This window comes from Apium graveolens, chromosome 6 (assembly GCF_009905375.1).
Source record: "Apium graveolens cultivar Ventura chromosome 6, ASM990537v1, whole genome shotgun sequence".
NCBI lineage: Eukaryota > Viridiplantae > Streptophyta > Magnoliopsida > Apiales > Apiaceae > Apium > Apium graveolens.
Genome location: NC_133652.1, coordinates 257,098,243 through 257,121,538, shown reverse-complemented (window position 1 = coordinate 257,121,538; position 23,296 = coordinate 257,098,243). Strand labels below are relative to the sequence as shown.

Here is a 23,296-nt window from a genome sequence, read left to right as displayed (position 1 = left end):
AACGAAACCGAAACCGAACCGAAACCGTTAAAAACCGATTAAAACCGAACCGATAAAAACCAAACCAAATTAAAATCGAGAAACCGCAAAACCGAACCGTTACTTAAAGTCCGGTTTCGGTTTTGGAGTTAAACCGAACCGAAAAAACCGAAACCGAACCGATTATTATAATATATAAATAAATATATATATATATAATATAATATATATTATAAAAATATAAATATTCAATTTAAGAATTTAAACTTTGGGCCAATAATTTTAAATTTTTAATCATTTGGCTTGGGCCTGTCTAAGTTAAATATATTCCACAGACCACAGTCCAGTAGTCCAAGTCCACACTCCATCGTCCATCCTTAGGTTAGCCGCTCATCGCCCCTCATCCGTCATCGGTTCATCGCACTCGGGACTCGCCACTCGCTAAGAAATATAACAGATCCTGGAAATCAAAATCAGGTAACAAATCAGTTACCGAACTCCATACTTCTAATTTTGATATCTATAGTTTATACTTTATATAAACTATATAAAGTATAGCTGTGAATTATGTTCTTTTTAGTTCCTTAGTAATCTAACTATGAATTCTGTTTTTCCTGAAGTTTTGCAGCGAGTTGTAAGCCCCAAGCCATGTCTGATCAAGAAACTCCTCCCCAAGAAACAATACCTCCGAGTCCGACTCCAGTGGTATGATATTACAATCATATGCAACTCTTTTTTTTAATTTGTGTAATATAATTAATTGATTTGTTGGATATACAAATTACAAAGTTTTGTTTGTGTAATATTAGAAGGAACAACTAAATTTGTTGGATAATTTTCTATTATATTGAGTCATTACAGTGCTGCATACTCTGTATTTATCTTTATCTTTGTCCATATGTAGATAAATGTTGACTTGGTAGATGATAAAGGGAAAGAAGATGATAATCAGGGGGGAATGTGATACTACTGGGAAAAAAGTTCCCAAGCGTGGGACTATTTTAATATTATAACAGGCTGTCCAAAAGGTTTGAGAAAGCTAAATGTCAATTTTGTGGTGTGATAATTGCGTGCAATTATTTCCGAAATGGTACATCCGCTATGATGAGTCACTTGAAATTAGTGTGTCTTAAATCGCCGTTGCGTAAGAATCTAGATAAATTACAAAAAACATTACAATTTGAGAAATTGTCGAAGGATGATAAATTTCACACACTTAAGGCTCATACATTTAATCAAGAGAGATTAAGGAAGAAGGTTGCCTTGATGTGTATTAAAGATAATCAACCTTTTAGGATTGTGGAGCATGAGGGGTTTAGAGAATTGTTGAATGAAGCAGAGCTGAGGTTTAAGATGCCAAGTAGATGGACGGTTGCAAGAGATTGTCTAAAAATATATGGTGAGGAGTTGGTGAAATTGAAAAGAAGTTTGGTTTCCAAAAGAGTATCTTTCACTACGGACACTTGGACTTCAATCCAAAACATAAATTATATGTGTCTTACGGCTCATTGGATCAATAAATATTGGAAGATTTGCAAAAAGGTTCTAAATTTTTGCCAAATTGGAAGCCATGAAGGTGATGCAATTGGTAAGATGTTGGTTGAATTATTTGCAAGATGGGGTTTAGATCGTATATTCACTATCACACTAGATAATGCAAGTTCAAATGACACCGCAATCTCACATTTGAAAAAGTTTCTTAGAGGACCGGAGGCTATTTTGGATAACAAGTTTCTACATATGTGATGTTGTGCTCACATCTTGAATTTGGTGGTGAAGGATGGTTTGAAAGAACAACATGAATCAATTGCTAGAGTTCGAAATGCAGTTAGATATGTTAGGTCTTCACCTTCAAGGCTTGAAAAATTTAGAAAATATGTGGAGAGGGAGAAAATAATATGTGATAGGATGGTGTGCCTCGATGTAGACACTAGATGGAATTCAACATATACCATGTTAGATGTTGCCGTAAAGTATAAATGAGCCTTTATTAGAATGATAACCAAAGATCCTAACTATGAAGCACATTTTAAGGTGGATAATCTTGGAGTTTCGAGTGATAATGCGAACAAAAAGAAAAAGAAAATTGTCGAAGGTGCTCCTTTCTTTGTTGATTTTGATAATGTCATTCGTTTTATTCAATTTTAGAAATCTTTTATGAAGTTACACTCAAATTATCGGGTTCCAAGTATTGCACTTCAAATGTGTTTTTTGTTGAGCTTGTTAAGGTTCAAGAGGCTATTGTTAAGTTGTGTTCAAGTGATGATATGTTAATGAGGGACATGGCTAATAGGATGAGGGATAAATATAATAAGTATTGGGATAACATGGACAATATAAACTTTTTGTTGTATGTGGCAGTTGTGTTAGATCCTAGGTATAAAATGACTTACATAGAGATTTGATTGACGCATCCTGTATTATGGTTTCCTTTACTTCTTTATTTCAGGGAGTTAGCGTTTGCGAGAACACCTTAGCATTTGCAAGAATTAAGGTTTCATTTTCCTGAGCATTAACCAACAAGACTGTAATGTAGATGCTTCAATCACTTCTTTGAAAATGAAAATATTATAATATAATGAATAAACAAATTACGCTTCTGATCTTTCGATGTAGCAGGGCAAAAAAACAGTGGTTAAGAAAGAACCAGAGATTCCATTTTCCTCAGATGTTGAGCATTTTGTATTGGAATTGATTGGTTGATTTACTTGCTTTGTGTAGCTTGATTGATTCTTGAGAACTGAGATGTTAGTGTTCTTTTGGAATCTTGAGCTTTTAGCATTTTTACCGAGATTTCTTCTCAGAGAGAAAAATAGTAAGAAAAATGACAATGCCTCAGTCTTGGTAATTAGGGAGTTCTGAAAGTTTCTTTATTATCTGTCTGAGAATACTGAAGAGCAGTTGTATATCTAATAGAACTATGATATGTGCTCAGTTTCAGTTTGTAGTTTTTGGATAAAAATTATATCTAGGTTTGGTTCATCACTATGTAATTTCTAGTTATGTACTTAATTTTGGAAAATTGTATAATTTGACTAATTAACTATGAAAGTCATGGTGCCATTATCAATTGATATTATTTTGCCTTTGCCTGTTTTTCAGGAGATGTTAGTATGTTACCTTCTGTCCCAGGTGTTCAGATGTCTTTCAGTTTCTGGAGGACAAGAATGAAATTCATGTGCTTGTATTTCCAAGCATTCGCATAAAATAGAAGATAGAAAATGAACTTAAATGCTTGGCTTTCAGATATTTAATTTGTAATATGTCACTTTCTATTTTGATTCATGTAAAAATTCAAATGATGTGGTTGGATTTTTTTAATTAAGCGAACTTTTTTTGTTCAAGTTATAATTATTTTTCTTTTGCCGGTTTTTTAAACCAAAACCGAAAATTACAACCGAACCGGGACTTTTGAAACCGAAACCGTTGATTTGGTTGCGGTTGCGATTTTCGATTTCTAAAACCGAAGATCTTCGGTTTCGGTTCCGGTTTTATACAAAAATTGAACCGAATCGTGCTCTCCCCTAGTGAACATAATTCAAGAATTATGTCACTTGATTTTTGGCAACATTTGAGAGAAGTATTCAAGTATTTCAATTGTGAGAAGAAATTTAAGATGTAAGATATATAACTTTAAGAATTGAGTGTGAGCAACTTTTTCGAATTGAAAAGAAAGTCTCAAAAGTATGTCGTAAAAGACATGTTTGGATAGTTAAGTACACTCAAAGAAAATAATCCTCATTGAATAAGAATTAACTCTTCCATAAATTTCTTCTTTTAAAAACAGTTACTTCCTGTAGTGCTTAATCTGTACTGAAGTGGTCACATGAACTTCAACATATACTAGTTTATTTACATGCACTATTAAGAATATCTGAACTTTATCATGCAGTACTGATTTGGATTTAACATTTAAAAGCATTCAAGAACATACATAAGAAAGTAAACAGGTAATCGTTTAAGATAGCAAAGAAGCTTAAAGATTTCCATTAATAATGAAGAAACAGGATACAAAGCAGAATCATCGTAAGATAGTCCTAACACAAGCTAGAAACTATTCCTGGAAACTATCATATCTTCAACTTCTTCAGAGCTTCTTGCTTCTTTATAGCTCAGCGATGATAAATTCCCAAGATAGTCTTTGCGAGAGAGATAATGTTCTATTGCAACTCAAGTATTTACTCCTCGGCCTCTTTGGCTAAGAGTTCATCCTCAAGAGTGATTTCCAACTGAAACAGTTGAAGATCCACTCATTGATCACTTGACAACTCCTCGTAGACTGATGATGGAACGTCATGAGAACCAAAGATTTGATCGTTAATCTTGACTCTACGTCCCCAAGGGTCATAATAGACACGGCCCTTCTCGAACGTGAAAGCTGGATAATAAAACCCAGCAATATTACGAGTACTAAACAAACGTTGAGCCATGAACATTTGAGAAGTTAAGGAATTGTGTTCAAGAAGTCTTGAAATATGAGTGTTTGAAGTGAAAGGTCAATAAGATGTTTTGAGAGTAGAAGGTTGTATTTATAGAAGAGAAGGTAGAAATTGAAGAGACTATTTGATTAACCATGTAATAATTACTCATAATTCAAATACACAATTACGCGTATCTAGGTAAACAAAAAGTAATCTTTCTCTTCGAATTCCCATTCACAGTGTAAATACTCAAGTATTACAAGATACTTGCATCAGTAGCTAACCCATTTAAGTAATTAAAAGATATTCCACTCACTCTTTGATTAATTAAAAATATTGTTAAACAAATTATTTTGAATAAATTCAAAATAATCAATGAAGTATAACAGTCAATCATGGTTTGACCATTATCAGTATTTTAATTATTACTCTTAGGATTTATCAACTACTAATATAAATTATTAGTCAAAGCAAGTTTAACTAATAATAGAGTTTATAAGCATAATCAGTAGTTCAACTTGCAATTTTCACATAAGACCATTTAGCACAATTTGCATGTTATCATGGTATCAAACATTTAGCACAATAATCAGTATCTAGCAAGTACTGACACATAATAAGATACCATGCTTCAAAAATATTAGCAGAATTAATTATCAAAGTTTGAGAATTATCCTGAAATCATTCCCAATTCATTCACCAATCTTGTGAATGTGGCTTCACAGAGAGGCTTAGTGAATATATCTGCTACTTGCTGATCTGTTGGAACAAAGACCAATTCCACTATACCAGCTTCCACATGTTCCCTTATGAAATGGTATCTGATGCTGATATGCTTAGTCATTGAATGTTGCACTGGAATTCCTGTCATTGTAATAGCACTTTGATTATCACAATATATAAGAATAGAAGAATAGTCTAACCCATAATCCAACAGCTGATTCTTCATTCATAGAATCTGAGCACAACAAATTCCTGCAGCAATGTATTTTGCTTCTGCAGTTGATCTGGAAATTGACTTTTGTTTCTTGCTATACCAAGAAACCAATCTGCCACCAAGGAATTGGCAGCTTCCAGAAGTGTTTTTCCTGTCTATTTTGCATCCTGCACAATCATCATATGAATATCCAATTAGCTTAAAGTATGAATCTCTAGGATACCATAATCCTAGATTCATGGTGCCTTTGAGATACTTAAAAATTCATTTCACAGCTAATAGATGAGGTTCTCTAGGGTCAGCTTGGAACCTTGCACAGAGACATGTAGCATACATGATTTCAGGTCTACTAGCAGTCAGATATAAGAGTGAGCCAATCATACCTCTATAGTTAGTTATATCTACTGAAGAACCAGTATTTAAATCTGACTTAATTGTAGTGGCCATGGGAGTTGATGCAGTTGAGCAGTATTGCATTCCAAATCTTTTGAGTAAATTCCTGGTATATTTGGATTGATTTATGAAGATTCCTTAATTAGTCTGTTTGACTTGTAACCCCAGAAAGTAACTCAATTCTCCCATCATACTCATTTGATACCTGGACTGCATTAGCTTTGCAAATCTCTCACATTGTTTATCATTATTAGATCCAAAAAGGATATCATCAACATATATTTGTACTAATAACAAGTCCTTACCATGGTATTTATAAAAGAGAGTTTTATCAAGTATACCTCTTGTGAAACCACTCTCTAGCAGATAGAGCAAGTGTTTCATACCAGGTCCTTGGACCTTTCTTCAGTCCATAAAGTCCTTTATCCAGTAAGTAGACATGATCTGGATACTTTAGATCAATGAACCCTGAAGGTTGTTCAACATAAACTTCCTTTTCAAGTTCTCCATTTATAAATACACTCTTCACATCCATTTGGAACACCTTAAACTTCTTGTGAGCAGCATAGGCAAGAAAGATTCTTATTTCCTCTAACCTTGCAACCGGAGCAAATGTTTCATCATAATCAATGCCTTCTTGTTGTGAGTAAACCTTTACAACTAGTCTTACTTTATTCCTTGTGATAATGCCCTCACTGTCAATTTTATTTCTAAAGACCCACTTTGTGCCAACTACAGATTTGTTCTTTGGACTTGGCACAAGAGTCCAGACTTTGTTCCTTTCAAATTCATTGAGTTCCTCTTGCATTGATGTGACCCAGTCAGCATCTTACAAAGCTTTTTCAACCTTCTTAGGCTCAGTTTGAGATAGAAAAGAATGGTAGAGACATTCATTTTGAGTGGCTTTTCTTGTTCTTACTGTTATTCTCTAAGCACGCGCTAATAATTCACGCAAGTATACGTGATCGCAAGTAATATAGAATTATTTCTAGTTCATTCCCACAGAGACTGGTTAAATTAACTATGTGATTTATGCACTTATGCAACAATGATATGGCTATTATTCAATACTAAGATGAATAACAATTTGGGCTTTGATTATACTACGATTAGCTATTGAGAATTATACTAGAGAACATTAACTAAAGAGAGTAAAGAGAGTTGAATAATATATGACACAAACATGGGATTCTAACTTCATTAAGTACTTCATTCAATAGCCTTTTCATTCTTAACCTTAGCATGTAATGGTGATGACACTAATCAGATAACACGAAACTAATAAACGCCAACTTTCGTTGTACGAATACTAGACTATCAGACATGCACAAAAGAGATAAAAGCTAAATAGACAACAATTATAATGAGACCCTATATGTCTATAGAATTTGACAACATAACAGTTTAATGCACAAGTTATCTATCGTGATTACATAGGGAAAGTAAGATGGTTAAAATTACCTATGAATCATGCATAAAGACCATTCGGGTTTCTCTGGCACGGGCGCGCTGACATTCTGTTTCTCTGGCGCGGGCGCGCGATGGCACAGCGCGGGCGCGCCGGTCTTCTGGAAAAACTGAAATTGCCTTCCTTTATTGCTGCAACGAGTTGGTCTTCACGGGCCTTTATTCCTTGGACACCATCCTAACACCATATTAGCATCAAATCAATGCTAATTCACTGAATCCCGGATTAATGCCTGAAATGCAAAAACACTAGAAAACACATTAAACACCAACAACTTGAGTACAAATACACCAATTCAAAGCTTAATGGAGCGTTATAAAGTGTCATAAATGCCACTCAACACTTACACCACTGTCAGGGTTTCCAATGATTAAGTCAGGTGTGTGTGACTTGGACCATTTTCTTGCAGATGGAAGTTGACTCCTAGAAGATGAACCTCCATTTGATCCATAAATTTTATATTATTTCCTTGATTAGTACCACTATTATTTCCTGATGATCCCCCTGAATCATTGTTCCCATTGTAATTATCAGTATTTGACTCATCATAAATTGAGGAAGATGAGTCTGATGATCTTTTCACTTATGTTTCTTGAATTGAATCATTTGTAGTAGTCTCTGGATTTAAGTCATGTTGCACTCCCTCAACATATGCTTCAGTGTCAGAAGAATTTCCACTGTTTTGTGGAACCTCGGAGCTTTGAGTGATATCAGGATTTACTGTATCAGAGTCAGGATTTATAAGTTCAGCATAAGGTACTTCATTTTCAAATCTCAATATGTCATGGTCATCTGCATCTTCTAGTCTTTTTATCTTCTTGTCATCAAAAGATACATGTATAGATTCCATGACTATTCTTGTCCTCAGATTGTAAACTCTGAAGGTTTTTGTAGATAATGGATATCCCACAAAAAATTCGTTCATCAGCTTTCAGATCAAACTTGGTAAGCTGCTCCGGATGAGTTTTGAGAACAAAACACTTACAACAAAATATATGAAAGTATTTCAAATTTGGCTTCTTTCTTTTCATCATCTAAAATGGTGTTTTTCATGCTTGTTGATCAATGTTGCATTTTGTGTAAAGCAAGCAGTTTGCACAGCCTCAGCCCAGAAGTAGGTAGGCAATCTTGCTTCCTCTAGCATGGTTCTTGCAGCTTCTATCAGAGTTCTATTCTTTCTTTCAACAAATCCAATTTGTTGTGGAGTTCCAGGAGCATAAAACTCTTGTTTTATCCCCTTGAGTTTGCAGAACTCTTCCATAAAGCTATTCTTGAATTCAGTTCCATTATCACTTCTGATGATCTTTACTTTGTATGTTGATCCTTTTTCCAGCTCCCTCACATGATCAAGAAGAATGGATGGAGATTCATCTTTGGTGTGCAGAAAATACACTCAATTGTATCTTGTATATTCATCAACAATTACGAGTGCATACCTTTTCTTGGGAATTGACATAACATTCACTGGACCAAAGAGATCAATATGAAGTAGATGATATGGTTCAAGAATGGAGGATTCAGTTTTACTTTTGAAAGATGTCTTCCTTTGTTTGGCTTTCTGGCATGAATCACATAAGCCATCGGGAGTAAACACTGCATTAGGCAATCCTCTTACAAGATCTTTCCTCACAAGTTCATTGATATTGTTGAAGTTGAGGTGAGAAAGTCTTTTATGCCAGTTCCAGCTGTCTTCCACAGGTGCTCTACTCAGTAGACAAACTTCTGAATTTTCAATTCTTGTTGAGACCCTGGCTTCATATAAACTACCATGTCTTACACCAGTCAATATGATTTTATCATCAAACTTACTGACAATCTCATAATGCTCCTCATAAAAATTGACATGGTAACCTCTGTCATATATTTGACTCAAACTGATCAGATTATGCTGGAGTCCTGCAACTAGAGCTACATTTTCAATGATGACATTTCCAATTTTGATTTTTCCATATCCCAAGATTTTTGCTAAGTTTTCATCTCTATAAGAAACACTTGGGCCAGCCTTCTCCTCAAATTCTCATAGTAGGGATTTATAACCAGTCATATGTCCTGAGCATCCACTGTCCAAGACTAGATTATTCCTCCTGTCACCCTGCAATCAGTAATTTGAATCAATTAGTGTTTTTAAAGACCTAGACTTTCTTGGATCCTTTGGCCTCTTTAAGTTTGTTAACATATGCAGCAGAAGACTTCATATCAAAATTTATGTTAACAGTCTTACTATCTGTATTTGTACATGCAAAAATAGATTTTGCTTTAACTAAAGAGGGTTTCAGTTTATAAAAATTATAATACAAACTGTGATACTCTTTATATGTATAAATAGAGTGTCAAACACTGCCACAATAAAAACAAGGATTATGTGGTTTATATCTAACTGTTCTATTCCTAAACTCTGATTTCGAAGGAACAGCTTTTATCTCTTTGTTCTTCCTGCAAGAATTAGCAAGATGGTTAATGCTACCACAGTTTGAACATGTCTTTCTAGGTGCATTAGGCGGAGTCACATAATTTCCATTCTTATTAACACCTACCTTACCATTCTTATTTTTCCTAGACCTTTTCCTCTTTTCTTTCATGTGTAGATCCTTCAGCTTTTGCTTAAGCTGTTTCTGAGTCATTGAACCAATATTTACTGAATTTATGTGAACTTGTTCACTCTTTTCAGTAATTAAGTTAGATCTAGGTGTTGAGGTAATACCTTCCTCATGGAATAATTTGACATTATTAGCACTTGGATTAAACTTAATGGTCTTTATTTGAACCTTGTTCAATTTGACCTGACTATCAGTTTTTATTGGTTCTGTTTTCTCAGTTTCTTCTCCATTTTTCTTATCAGAATTATATCTAGCTGAATATCCTAATCTTGATCCCCAACAGCCATTCTCTAAGATTTCCTGAGTTGACTTTCTTGAGTTAGTCCAGAGTTTAATGACCTCTCTTTCTTTAGCTAGATCCTTCTCTAGATAAGCATGATTTTCCAACAATTTTTCTTTAATAAAAACAACATTATCTCTTTCTTTTTGAATTTCTAGCATGGAAAGTAACTTAATTTCTAAGTGATCATTCCTTTTATTTAACACATAGTTTTCACTCTTGATTCTATTATTCTCTAAGGTTTGATCCCTAAAACTAACATGCAGAGACTTAAAAAATAATCTTAATTCATAGATATCATCAGTATCAAATGCAAAAATAATCTGAGGTACCTTTAATTCAGCATTGTCAACCTCGGCATTAGCATTTGCCATGAGAGCATAATTGATCCCATCACTGAATCTGATGAATCATCCCGATTTCTCTTCTTTGAGATCAAAGCTTGCTTCTTCTCAGCTCTGGGTTTTCTGCAGTCAGCTGCAAAGTGTCCAAGACCATCACAATTGTAACATCTCTCTTTTAACTTGTCAAATTTTCCAGATCTAGATTCTTTCCAATCAGTATTTCTTCTATCGTTCCTCTTATCATAGTTTGAGGAACTGGAATCTTTTATGGAAAATCTTTTCCCTTTCTTGAAGTTTCTGTAGACCATCTTCTTGAAGCTTTTAACCAGTAGGGCAGCCATTTAATCCATATCTTCATTGTTGTTGTGATCACTGTCAGTATCTGATTCAGTATCAGGATTTGAGTCATCATCAAAATTTGATGATTCAGTATCTGACTTCACAATCATGGATTTTCCTTTGGAGTATCTTTTCCTCCTAGCTTTCTCCTTTGGCTTCTCTTCAAACTTGAGTGCAACTGGTCTAGATTTTGATCCCTTCCTCATGCTTCTTTGCTTCATCTCTAGTTAATGAGTTTTCAGAACTCCATAGATCTCATCTAGAGGTGTGATATCAAGTTTATAGTTATCCCTTATTGATGTGACTTTAAAGTCCCACTTTTCAGGGAGAGCAAGTAGGAACTTCAAGTTTGAGTCCTCCAAATCATTTTCTTTGTTGACAAGGGATAAGTCATTCAACAACTTCTAAAATCTATCATAGATCACAGTTAAGGACTCATTGTCCCTTGAGTCAAAGTGCTCATTTTCTTGAGTAAGTATTGTCCTCATGTTCTTCTTGATAGCAGTTGTACCTTGACACATTACTTCTAAAGCATCCCATATCTTTTTTTTCTATTTTACATCCAATGACTCTATTGAACATAACACTATCAAGACTGTTGTGCAGGATATGTCTTACCTTAGCATCCTTCCTGATAGACGAGATAACTTCAGGAGAGTAGTCATTCATGTCTTTGTCTATCATCTTATCTAGTTATCCTGCAAGCGAAACAGCTACCTTCATTGGTCTATGAGCACCATCATAGATCCTTCTTAGGTATTCAGGATCTGTGGCTTCCAAGCACATGGCCATCCTGACTTTCCAGATTGGATATTCATGTATTTTCAGGATAGGTACCTTGATTGCTTCATACCTACTCATGTTGCTGCTTATCTGTGATGTGGATGGGGGTGGTAGTTTCGGATTCTGTGTCTCTTCTTCTTTGTCTGACATTGTTAATTGATTTTTAGATCTTAAATTGTTTATACGTTAATAGTAAGCTCTGATACCAATTGTTAGGCCCTTAATCAACTATAGAGGATGGTGAATATAGTTAATACAATCTATTCGACAAAGCTTCAACGGAATCAACAGTGTTTATATTAACTGATAAAAACTTATTACAAACGTACTATCTCGAAAGGATGAACAATTATCCTTGAGAGCTGCTAGGTTATGCGAAAGATATAACAATGTCGTAATGCATATAACATGAACCTAAACTGTGCTTTATATAGAGCACATCTACCAATATACAAGGAATCATATTCTATTACCAACAAGGAAACCTATACAATTGCTTCTGAGATAAAGTCCTTCACCGCCTTGAGTTCATGTTTCTTTTTCCTCATCGAAGATCAACTGATGTGACAAATATTGATTTCATTATCCGTTGACATCATCATCCGTTGATATCCTATCATCCGTTGATATCTCATCATCCCTTGATGTCATCAGCATCCGTTGATATATAAGTTCTGAAGTGAACTTCTCATAGTTTCTGTTTGATATCATCAATTGCTCCTAACATTTTCCAAGCAAGGGGATTGCATACATCTGTTCACACTTTAGAAAATGCAGATACTTAACAATTCCAAAGAATTGTGTAAGGAATAATATGAGATTGATAATGACTCTCGAAACTGATCTCAAGTCTAAAATATACAAGAAACCTGCAGATGAGGAAATGATCAGAATCTTGAGGAGATACCTTCAATGCAGAGACCATGTTACCAATTACAGATTATAACTTAAAGGATGACAAGGATAATGATGAGAAGAAACAAGATGATCAACCACCTTTTGGCTCAAATCCAAGTCAAACTTCTAGAGTAGCTGGAAGCAAAGAGAAGAAAGAAGATGGGAAATAGGGAGATGATAAGAAGAATAATGAAGAGAAAAGAAAGAAGAAGAAGGAAGACAGCTCAAAACCACAAAAGAAAACCCTATAAATCAAAATCAATCAAGCTCAATACTATAAGCCGACTAACTCAAACACTATACCACCTCAAACCTCTAAGCCCAAATTTCTGTACAAACAAACTGCTAACACCTTACCAAAAATACCAATCACCTCAAGCCAAACATCTCTAAAGAAAATCTCAAACCTACCTTCTGTTAAGACATCAACCAAAATTCATTACAAATATGTTGGGAGAAAACCAAAGAAAATGCAAGTTACTGAGAGGGCCATCTAGAACTGTTTCAATCACAGTGATTTTTTACCTCTAAACTGGTGCATCTCAGATGAAGACTACTTTCAACAATTAGCTGAAGAAATGGTCAGAGTTTAGGTTGTAACCCTAAATGAAGTAAGAATCTACTATCAAGATGAAACCTTCACATTTCTTGGCATAAACTTAATGGACACATTTTCACCCACAGAGATCAAAAGGGTGATAATCTTGCTGAAGGACAAGGATACTGCAACTAAGGCATGGATATTTGTTTTGGCTAAATGGTTGGTAGTAAGGGAAGAAAGAAGTGCAAGAGAAAAGGCTGAAAAAGAGGAGAGGAAAAGAAAGTATATTGAGGAGTTATAAATGTTTATACAAAGATTAGAAGAACTCAAAGCAAAGGGGATGATTAGAATTACCAAGGATGAACAATTTTAAAGCATCAAGGTTGGCAGATTCTCTTCTTGTATAGTTAAACAGGAGATGAGAAATTTGTCTAATGAATGTATCTTTCAAATTCAATAAATCACTTAATGTATAAAAGTAGTATTTCTGTCAATTTTTATGTAATGTTTTATTGTTCATTGTAACTTGGGGTTAGTCTTGTTACCAGGGATGAATTTTTCATAAGCACTTTTCTCACAAATTTGGGGAGATTGTTATGCAAGACATGCTTGTATTATAACAAGAATAAGCCAGATTGAAAGCCCTAAGAATTAGTTGTATGATAATCTTAATTTGTATTATGTATTGTATTTCTTGAGTCTGTAAAAGTGTCAAAGATTAGACTGGAGTATTTTTCAGTAAACAATCTCAAGCCTAAGAATAAACTCTGGAAGAAGATTATGCCTCAGAGAAATTGTGAAGAAGCTTGGAGTTGAATAAATCTGTTTTAGGAAAAATATTCTAGGTCAATTTATCTACAAGTCACAGATCAAGTCATATAGAGAAGTCATTCGAGAACTCCATAGTGACTTATCGAGAAGTCAAGAATGACGTATCGATTAATCAAGAATAACTTATCGTGAAGTCTCAGAGATATCAACAAGCTAAATGAAGATATGAAGATTGGAGATATCGACAAGTCATTCCTGCATTCGAGAACTCAGAGATATCGACAAGCCAAAATAAAGATATGAAGACTTGAGATATCGACATGTCAATTTTCTCATTAGAGATCTCAAAGATATTGACAATTTCCTATAGAGATCTCAGAGATATCGACAAGTCAATTCTATATGCAAAGATTTGGAGACCTCGACAAGTTCAGTTCACATTTGAGAACTCAGAGTCCTCGACAAGTCAAAATACTTATAGAGAACTAAGAGATCTCGATAATCCATTATACTTATGGAGATGTCAGTTCTCTATAGTTCAAACTGGAGATCTCGATATAAACCTCAAGTACAAAATGCAGACCAGTTAAAGATCCAAGATTGTCAATCAACAAACAAATCAATCACTGATTTGAAAAGTCTACAAAAGCATATTGAAGAGTACAAGATTAAAGGCCAAGATTGACTGACAAAGGAAAGTCACATACATGCACGATTTGCAAAGATACACTAAGCCAAAAATGGAAAGCTTTAGACATTACTTTTAGTATGGTTTAGTACAGTCTTTTGTATGCTGTGTAAACCAGTATTTACTAATCTATAAAGTAAATACTGGTCCTTTATTTTTAGCGAAAACAAATAGATCTAGAATTTCTTGTAACTCTCTCAAGATGGAAGCTGAGTTCTTTATCAACAAAGAACCCAGAAATTTGTAGCAATATATACTTAATTTTAATATAAAATCAAGTAAGTTTTGAAGATAGTGTGTTTATGTGCATGTTTTATCATTTCTGCTAAAACAATTTATCTCTACAAGTTAGACTACTTTGTTCACCATATCCATAACAGTTCAAAAAGCTTAAAATATCCAAAACACATTCACCCCCTCTGTGTTATATTCATTACCTAACAATACCCCAACCCTGGTCTCTGTACACCATCGGTAGAGTCCACAACCTCGTCATCAGAGGAAACCTCAAACTCAAATGATGCATCTACTACACATGATCCAACTTTTCCCCCTCAAGCCAAGCCTAGATCGAGAGACATGCGACTTAAAAAAAGTCCTCAGAACACACTCTTTTCCCCTTTACCCACTCCAATGTCAGAAATGTTTTGCTTCACACAAGATCTTTATGCCTCACTTGGAGCAGTTCCCTCAACATGTTTCTGTTTATCACCAAGTACGCCTACACACATGCAAATAGAAGATTAGAAGTATGTCATTATAAAATAAGTGTCTAACTATGTAACATAGACATAAGGTAAACATAATAACAAAATAACTTATGTGTACTCAACAGTGGTTCTCGTGATCATTCTTGCTTTCCCTCACGATAAGTCGATAACTCTACCCATATCTGTCACAAAAAAATACTCACTTCTCCAACTGAGCTCTCAAAAAATGAGGTATAATTGGAATCCAAGTCAATAAAGTTAGTCGGAGCAGCAATCATATTTGTGCCCACCTATAATGGCACCCTTGTCTTGGAGCCTTCACTGGCTCAACCATGTCACCCCTACCTTCCCATCTTGCTCTGCTTCAACAACCTCCTCACTAGTCGTATTATCCATCAACCTTCGGTGCTGCACCCTTATCTAAGCATCACTCGATTCCGGTTCCAACAGTCTCTCATCCTCACTCGATACCCGGACCATGTCATCCTTCAAGCCCTCCTACTCAACATCCTCGTCACCAGACACATACTTCTCATGATCCTCCCTATCTAGTTGCTTCTATAAATGTGCGGGTGTTATTAGAGGGGCCTTGAAAAGCTCCCAAATCTCCATCATATTCTCTCTCCGAGCAAACTCAACTCCATCCATCGACCAAGGAGGGTATATTGTCAAAGCAACAAAAATTAACCTTATTCAAATCTAAACTCTAAAAAAGGGGAGAAGGTAAAGGACACACCAACGCCACATAACAACACTAGCAATATAGCAAAATACTTACCCTTGTAATTATTCAACTTGATACTTCAATGGAACTAGGTCTTGTCAGAAGTCTTCCCGAATGGATGAAGCAACCTCACCAAGTCCTTAATGTGATTCTCAGTCAACTTGTTTTTTGGAACAACATATTTCATCTTACAATGGATGGAAAACCCTGACATGTAGCCCCAGACACCACTACACATAATAATGTACTTGTACTTCCAGTTCTTTAAAGTCTTAGGTAATCTTACTGGTTTAAAGCCTTCAGAAGTAATTCTTATCTGGGTATTCTTGTTACACTGAAACAACTCAAAGAAAGGGGCTATATCAGAATTCTTCACAGAAAAAGGGAAAAGAAATCCTTGAACATTGGTTGTCGAGCATTTTGGTTGCGAGAAGCAATGAACCATATGATTAGATGAATAATATTATGTGAGAATTGTGTCGGAGTGCACTTAAAATTTTGTTTGAATAAATCACCAGAAATTTTTTAGACTTGGGCCTCAAACCCCCTTAAAGTGCTCAAGAGGCATCGCTATCTCACCCAGACCAAGTTGAGAATACAACCTCTCGTGAGGGGTATGTACTCTTCAAGAGTAATTACCTTTGATTTGGAACGCTTTAAAAAAAACATCCCTCCAAGTGTAAAACTTTCAAAAAAAGTTGGAAATTTCTGGTGCTCGAACTTCTTTCACTTAACATCCAATGCTTTTTTTCTCAATAGTGGAGGAGGTAGAATATGGTGTCTTTAGTAGTAGTCATCCATACTGGCAAAAAAAACCTCTTGATCAATACTAACAGTAGCTTCGAGAAAGAGAGTATTACTTTCTGATCAAATCTCAGTCGTGTTTAACAAGCTCACTATAGCCTTTGTCATACTACCCTCTCCCGCCATCTGTCAGCAAATCACAACCAGAAGTTAAAAATATTTCAATATGACAAAAAAATCAACCTACAAATACTAAAGAAAGAAGGTGAAACATACGTTAATTCTAGATGCAATCATATGTCTGGCATTGGTGTTGTATTTGATCATTAACATAGACACGTGGTATACGTTATAAAATCATTGACAGTTTAGGGGTAGTGCTAACTCTTAAGCCAACTTTATTATTCTTTTCAAGACTTCAAATGGTCCAATGACCCTTGAGATTAGCTTTTCTTTCCTTCTAAATCTCATCATTCCCTTCTAGGGACACGTTTTCAACAATACTTAGCCTCTTACTCTGTACTCTCTGTCGTTATTAGTTTGGACAGTTTATTCCTTTTGTCCGTCCTCGGATGCCAATAGCCGGGTGCTGATAAGGTCTACAGTTTCTTTTGTATGTCGAATCAAATTGGTTTTGAGCACCTTTGCTTACCAACTTCTTCCCATCATGAGGGAAAATGACACCTTCTTTCGTACAAAGTTTCATCATGAGGAATTCTAATTCTCGCATGATAATGGTTATTGTGACGGCCTCAACCCGGGGGTCAGGGGTTGACGTCACGAACAACACCAACAACAACACAATACAACCCAACTTAATATAAATACATAAACATGACCCCCTTCTTCCCAAAATCTTTACCAGGTTTAAGTATGACTTAGGTTACAAACTATACAACCAAATTTATTTAACAAGTCTGACACAACCAACTTATTACAGCAACTCAATAGACCACATCTTGTCTAACACAACTACCTCAGAGGAGCCATATACGGGAGGGATTGGAACTCTGCCTTGACTATAACAGAAAGGTCTCCTAGGCATCTGCAATAGATATATACAAAACATTTTGCAAGGGTGAGCAATCAATTACTCAGCAGTACCATTATATGAATAACAAGTAAAATAGTTTATGATAGACAGTCGTAAGAACAGAAATCATAACTCGTTTATGAAAAACAATTAAAATATGTATAAACTGGATATCAATAACTAGCATGCTTTGTAAAACATATCATTAGTTGCTGTGTAAATACCAGAGTTCAATTTTAGCATGCTATTCTCATTCCAAATCATCTTTTCCATTACAGGAACCATAAAACCATTAGTCCCGTTACGGGGACCCAAAATCATTTATTCCGTTACGGGAACCACAAAATCTCGCTTAGATATGTTTATATTGAATGATCCCTCATGAGACAGCTGATCAGGCTATCTCCATTAGATGGCTCCATCTGCCATCCCATAAAACTTGTTCCGGAACTCAGAGACTAGCTAAGTCTCTATCACGCTGGACTAATTTGTTTAAATAGGGTGCACAACCAACTTAGCCTCTTATGCTATCTTCCTGGCCGTTACGGGCCCTCGCGCACGCCCATCCAATTATCTGATCTATTTTATCCAGTTTTCCAAACCACTTATACCAATCTCTCTTCAAAACAATTCTATCACAGCACACTTTTCAAAAACCTTTCCAATTTTATTCACAATTTAGAGATAGGCATTTTCAGAACTTACTTTTCCCCCAAAACATAAATTAACAAAAGAATTTTAAACGCAGGGGATACGTAACTTAAAACGTTCTGTTCCAGTACGTAATTTAAATCAACAGTTATTCATATATTACTGAACCGTAAAAGATATGGTCAGGGGTACTTGCCTCGATATGCTTTAACAACTATTATTGGCTAGCTTTGAACCGACTAGGAAGCTCGGGCTTTCGATTGGAACCTATAGAACTGAAATACCCTAAATTAGATGACCGAATATGCTTGACATATCCTCGCTAACAATCTACCTGTACACTAACAAAACCCGAATCATAATATACGCATTATTATATTACACGTATCACTTAGGGTTCACATCCTCGAAAGTTGGTTCGATATTCGTTTTAGGAAAATACGTATACCTGTTATTTTTAACAACACCAATGATCCTCTTTCTATATCCATATTCTTTCGAGCAAGTCCGTGTTCTTTCTTTGTCTATCCTGGGCTGCTGCTAATCTCTTCTGAATTAATACCATTGCGTCCTTAGTTTGCTGAATTTACTCAGGACCTAACAATTCCTTACTCTTTTCTATCAGTTGGGGCTGGAAAGTACTCTCATACAATTACTCCTTACTATCTCCTAGTACTCAAAATTTTAATTTCCAGCCTTTCTAATTCCTTTGCTAATTCCTTAGCAATTACTATCACATTTAGTCTTTCTTTGCTACTCAAGGCATCTGCCATTACATTGGCTTTATCTGGGTGGTAGTTCATGGAACAGTCATAGGATTTAATCAATTCTAACCAAAACTCATACTTTGAAAACTTAGCGTACAGTTGTTGTTTTCCCAACCTTCGTAGGGAAATCTCTAGGTGTTCGGCATGGTCTTCCTTAGTCTTTGAATAGATGAAGATGTTATCAATAAATACAATTACAAACTTATCCAAGTACTCCTTATACACCCTGTTAATTAAATCCATAAAGGCGACCGGTGCATCTGCTAATCCAAATGACATCGCCAGAAACTCGTAATGTCCATATCTTGTTCTAAACCCAGCCTTGGTACGACCTCAGACTTGATCTTTAACTGATGGTAGCCCGATCTTAAGTAAAACTTCAAGAAACAATATGTTCCTTTAAGTGGGTCACATAAATAGTCAATTTGGTAGGGGTTACTTATTCTTAAATGTCACTCATTAAACTTCCAATGATTGGTACACAACCTCATACTTTCATCTTTCCTTTCCATAAAGAACACTGGGGCAACCCACGAGGATACGCCAAGTTTGATCACTTCCTTATCCAGCAATTCCTGGAATTGCTTAACTAATTACTTGATTCCTCTTGGGGCCATACGATACGGAGCCTTTGGCACTGATTCGACTCCGGATATTAAACCAATGAGAAACTCTATCTCATGATCTGGGTAATCCTGGTAATTTCTCTGGAAGACTTCTGGGATTTCAATTGACTATCCAAATTTCTTTCAACTTAGGTGATTCCTTCTTAATATCCACCACAACGTTAGATATTCCTTATATTCTTATCTTAATAACTTCCTTGTTTGCATGATTGAAAGGAACTTTTCATCTTGCTTCTGCCCTTAGAAACACATCCTAATATTATCTTCCATAAACATTACAATTTGTTCCTTCTTGCAATCGATCTTTGCCTTACGACGGAACAATCAATTATAACCCGCATCCTGGTCTCCTATTTGACTTTCCCTAGATAAAGATGTATCTTAACCTGTTGGAGTCTGTGTAAATTCCATATTTTTTTCAATGACCGATGCTTCCACATCTTTCACTCATCTATCATTATTAACTTCTACCATACTTCGGATACTTATATTCGCGAGTTTTCTGGTAATTCAGAGTAATTCTCATTACATCATCGTTTTATATTGGTATACCTTTAAGTCCTTTAATAAAAAATTATTACATATGATAACATTTCTTTGATCGTCTAACGACATCCATATCTAGTTACTAATCCCTTTTTTATTCAACATTCCTTCTTCATTTTCTTCCTTCCTTTTATCTACTCTATCTTGAACATTTAGTTCTTGAAAACATTCTTCTCACTTGTCTATACAAATAACTTTTTATTTCTCTTATATATTGAAAAGGGCATCTTTATCCAAATAAAGCCTCGCACACTTGCAATAACATCGTGCTAATTTCACTAAGTTTCTGAATTCTACTTATGTCCTTACTTCCTCCAAATTCCTCATTCTTTGATTTCGGATCTGAAAATCATATCAGAATTTGACTTAATCTAGTTGGAATCGATTTCTATCTAACGGACCATTAGTTGGTAAAATTAACCAACTCTTTTAATTGATCAATTGAACCAAGTGATGGCTAGCTAAATGAAATCAAAGACCCATTATATAAAGTCAATTTGGCTATAACAACCTCTTTCAAGAACCAAGATCGCATTCAATTAAAGTATCAACAGGAATATCAATAATACACAAAGGTATACGTTCTATCTTTAAAAGTAGGGTATTTTCTGAAAATTTGGGCAGCATCTCCTCTGTATTATTGACTACCAGTCGGACTCAAGTCGACACCAACAATCAACCAAACAACCAACAACCATATCAATCCATCACCATCAAACAAACCACCAACAATTATACTAACCAACTGCCATCACTCAACTCCGCAATTGACAATACTGTAACACATAACATACTAATAACCACATGTATCACCAACCAACACAACAAAACGGGGTTGGCTACATCAGCCACAACTACCAAAAAGCAAACTCGCAAACCAAGTCAAACTTAAGGAACTCTGGACTCTGCTAGGCACATTAGTCTAAGTTTCAACCAACCATTCTTTTAAAGGCGGTTTCCTATCATTTGCAATTGACTCGTCCACCACTGAATTAATTTTTCTAAGATGACAACCTTCTCCAATGGATCCTGAATCCTTTCTGCTGCCATTATTTTGAAATAGCAACCTGATATAGAACTTTTATTCCTCCCGATATTCAACTTTCTATTTACTTTCCATAATTAGGACTGTCTAACTACAGAGGTCACCGAAAATTTCATTTCCATGAAATATCGAATGGAATTTCAAAATCAAGGAATCACTTATAAAGGAAGGAAATGTGAAGAATATGTAGATATAATTGAGTGCAACCATACAAGTAATTAAGAGGGCCAGTCTTAGCACCGTATAGTTTACAACACATAATTCAGTGGCGTCCCACCAAACCTTTTTGTCACACAGACAAATAGTCAAATCATATGCATTGTTTGCCTCAATCAATTGATAGAATTACTGAGGAAAGATTCAATGTTTAAATATAAAATTTATAGGTAGGGAGGAGAATCTAGATCATGATGAAATCAACACAACCTTGGGTTTGCTCACTTCGAATTTTGACCTTCTTACGGGAAATTAAGCAATTTTTTAAGCAATAAACAATCATTCTGGGGAAACAGAATGTGTCTCAAGAAATACGTATAAGGACTCAAGATATAACAACACTATTGATCCACATGCTCCACAAAACTTGGTTGTCATAGTAGTCGCTGACTACTATCATGACATACTTTCTGAACTCACTGAGATTGCACACTCGGTCCGACAACATTACTAGGCATGAAATTAGTGACAGGTGGGGATAACACTGGTGTCTCTACAACCAAAACGTCAAGAGTCCGCTCAAAATCTAAACTTTCATAATCAGACTCGTTTTCTCGAGAGGGGAGACTAGAAATCTTTATCGGACGATGCCAATAATACATATAGATGAGGGAGACACACTAAAAGTTAGGGCAGCTCCAACAAATCCTCAATAGATGCCAAGGTTACACCTTCGAACCCTCGACTCGACTCTTAAACTCACTCTTCTATATGAGTTACTGACTCACATTTTTGAACATAATTTCTACACCTTTTTGACTCTATTCCTAACCCAAATCAGGGACTTAAACCTGTAGCTCTGATACAAACCTGTGACGGCCTCAACCCCGGGGTCAGAAGTTGACATCACGAACAACACCAACAATACAACCCAACTCAATATAAATACATAAACACGACCCCCTTCTTCCCAAAAAATTTCCAGGTTTAAGTATGAATTAGGTTACAAACTATACAACCAAATTTATTTAACAAGTCCGACACAACCAACTTATTACAGCAACTCAATAGACCACATCTGGTCTAACACAACTACCTCAGAGGAGCCAGGTACAGGAGGGATTGGAACTATGCCCTGACAATAACGGAAAGGTCTCCTAGGCATCTGTAATAGATATATACAAAACATTTTATAAGGGTCAGCAATCAATTGCTCAGCAGTACTATTATATGAATAATAAGTAAAACAGTTTATGATAAACAGTTGTAGGAACAGAAATCATAACTCGTTTATGAAAAATAAGTAAAACAGGTATAAACTAGATATCAATAACTAACATGCTTTGTAAAACATAGCATTAGTTGTGTGCTATGTGAATACCAGAGTTCAATTTTAGCATGCTATTCTCATTTCCAAATCATCTGTTCCATTACAGGAACCATAAAATCATTTGTCCCGTTACGGGGACCCAAAATCATTTATTTCGTTACGGGAACCACAAAATCTCGCTCATATATGTTTATATTGGATGATCCCTGATGAGACAGCTGATCAGGCTATCTCCATCGGACGGCTCCATCTTCCATCCCATAAAACTTGTTCCGGAACTCAGAGACTAGCTAGGTCTCTGTCACGCTAGACTAAGTGGTTTAAATATGGTGCGCAACCAACTAGCCTTTTACACTATCTTCTTGGCCGTTATGGGCCCTCACACACGCTCATCCAATTATCTAATCTATTTTATCCAGTTTTCCAAACCACTTATACCTATCTCTATTCAAAACAATTCTATCACAACACACTTTTCAAAAACCTTTCCAATTTTATTCACAAGTTAGAGATAGGCATTTTCAGA

General features: G+C 35.4%; 1 long non-coding RNA gene across 1 annotated transcript; it reads left to right on the top strand.

Annotated features, from left to right (window-relative positions):
* The first annotated feature begins 320 nt into the window (after positions 1–320).
* Positions 321–3,261, top strand: LOC141664038 (uncharacterized). The gene is made up of 3 exons (XR_012551798.1): positions 321–456; positions 600–684; positions 3,082–3,261. It is a non-coding gene; the product is annotated as an uncharacterized LOC141664038 (long non-coding RNA).
* The last annotated feature ends 20,035 nt before the right edge of the window (positions 3,262–23,296 follow it).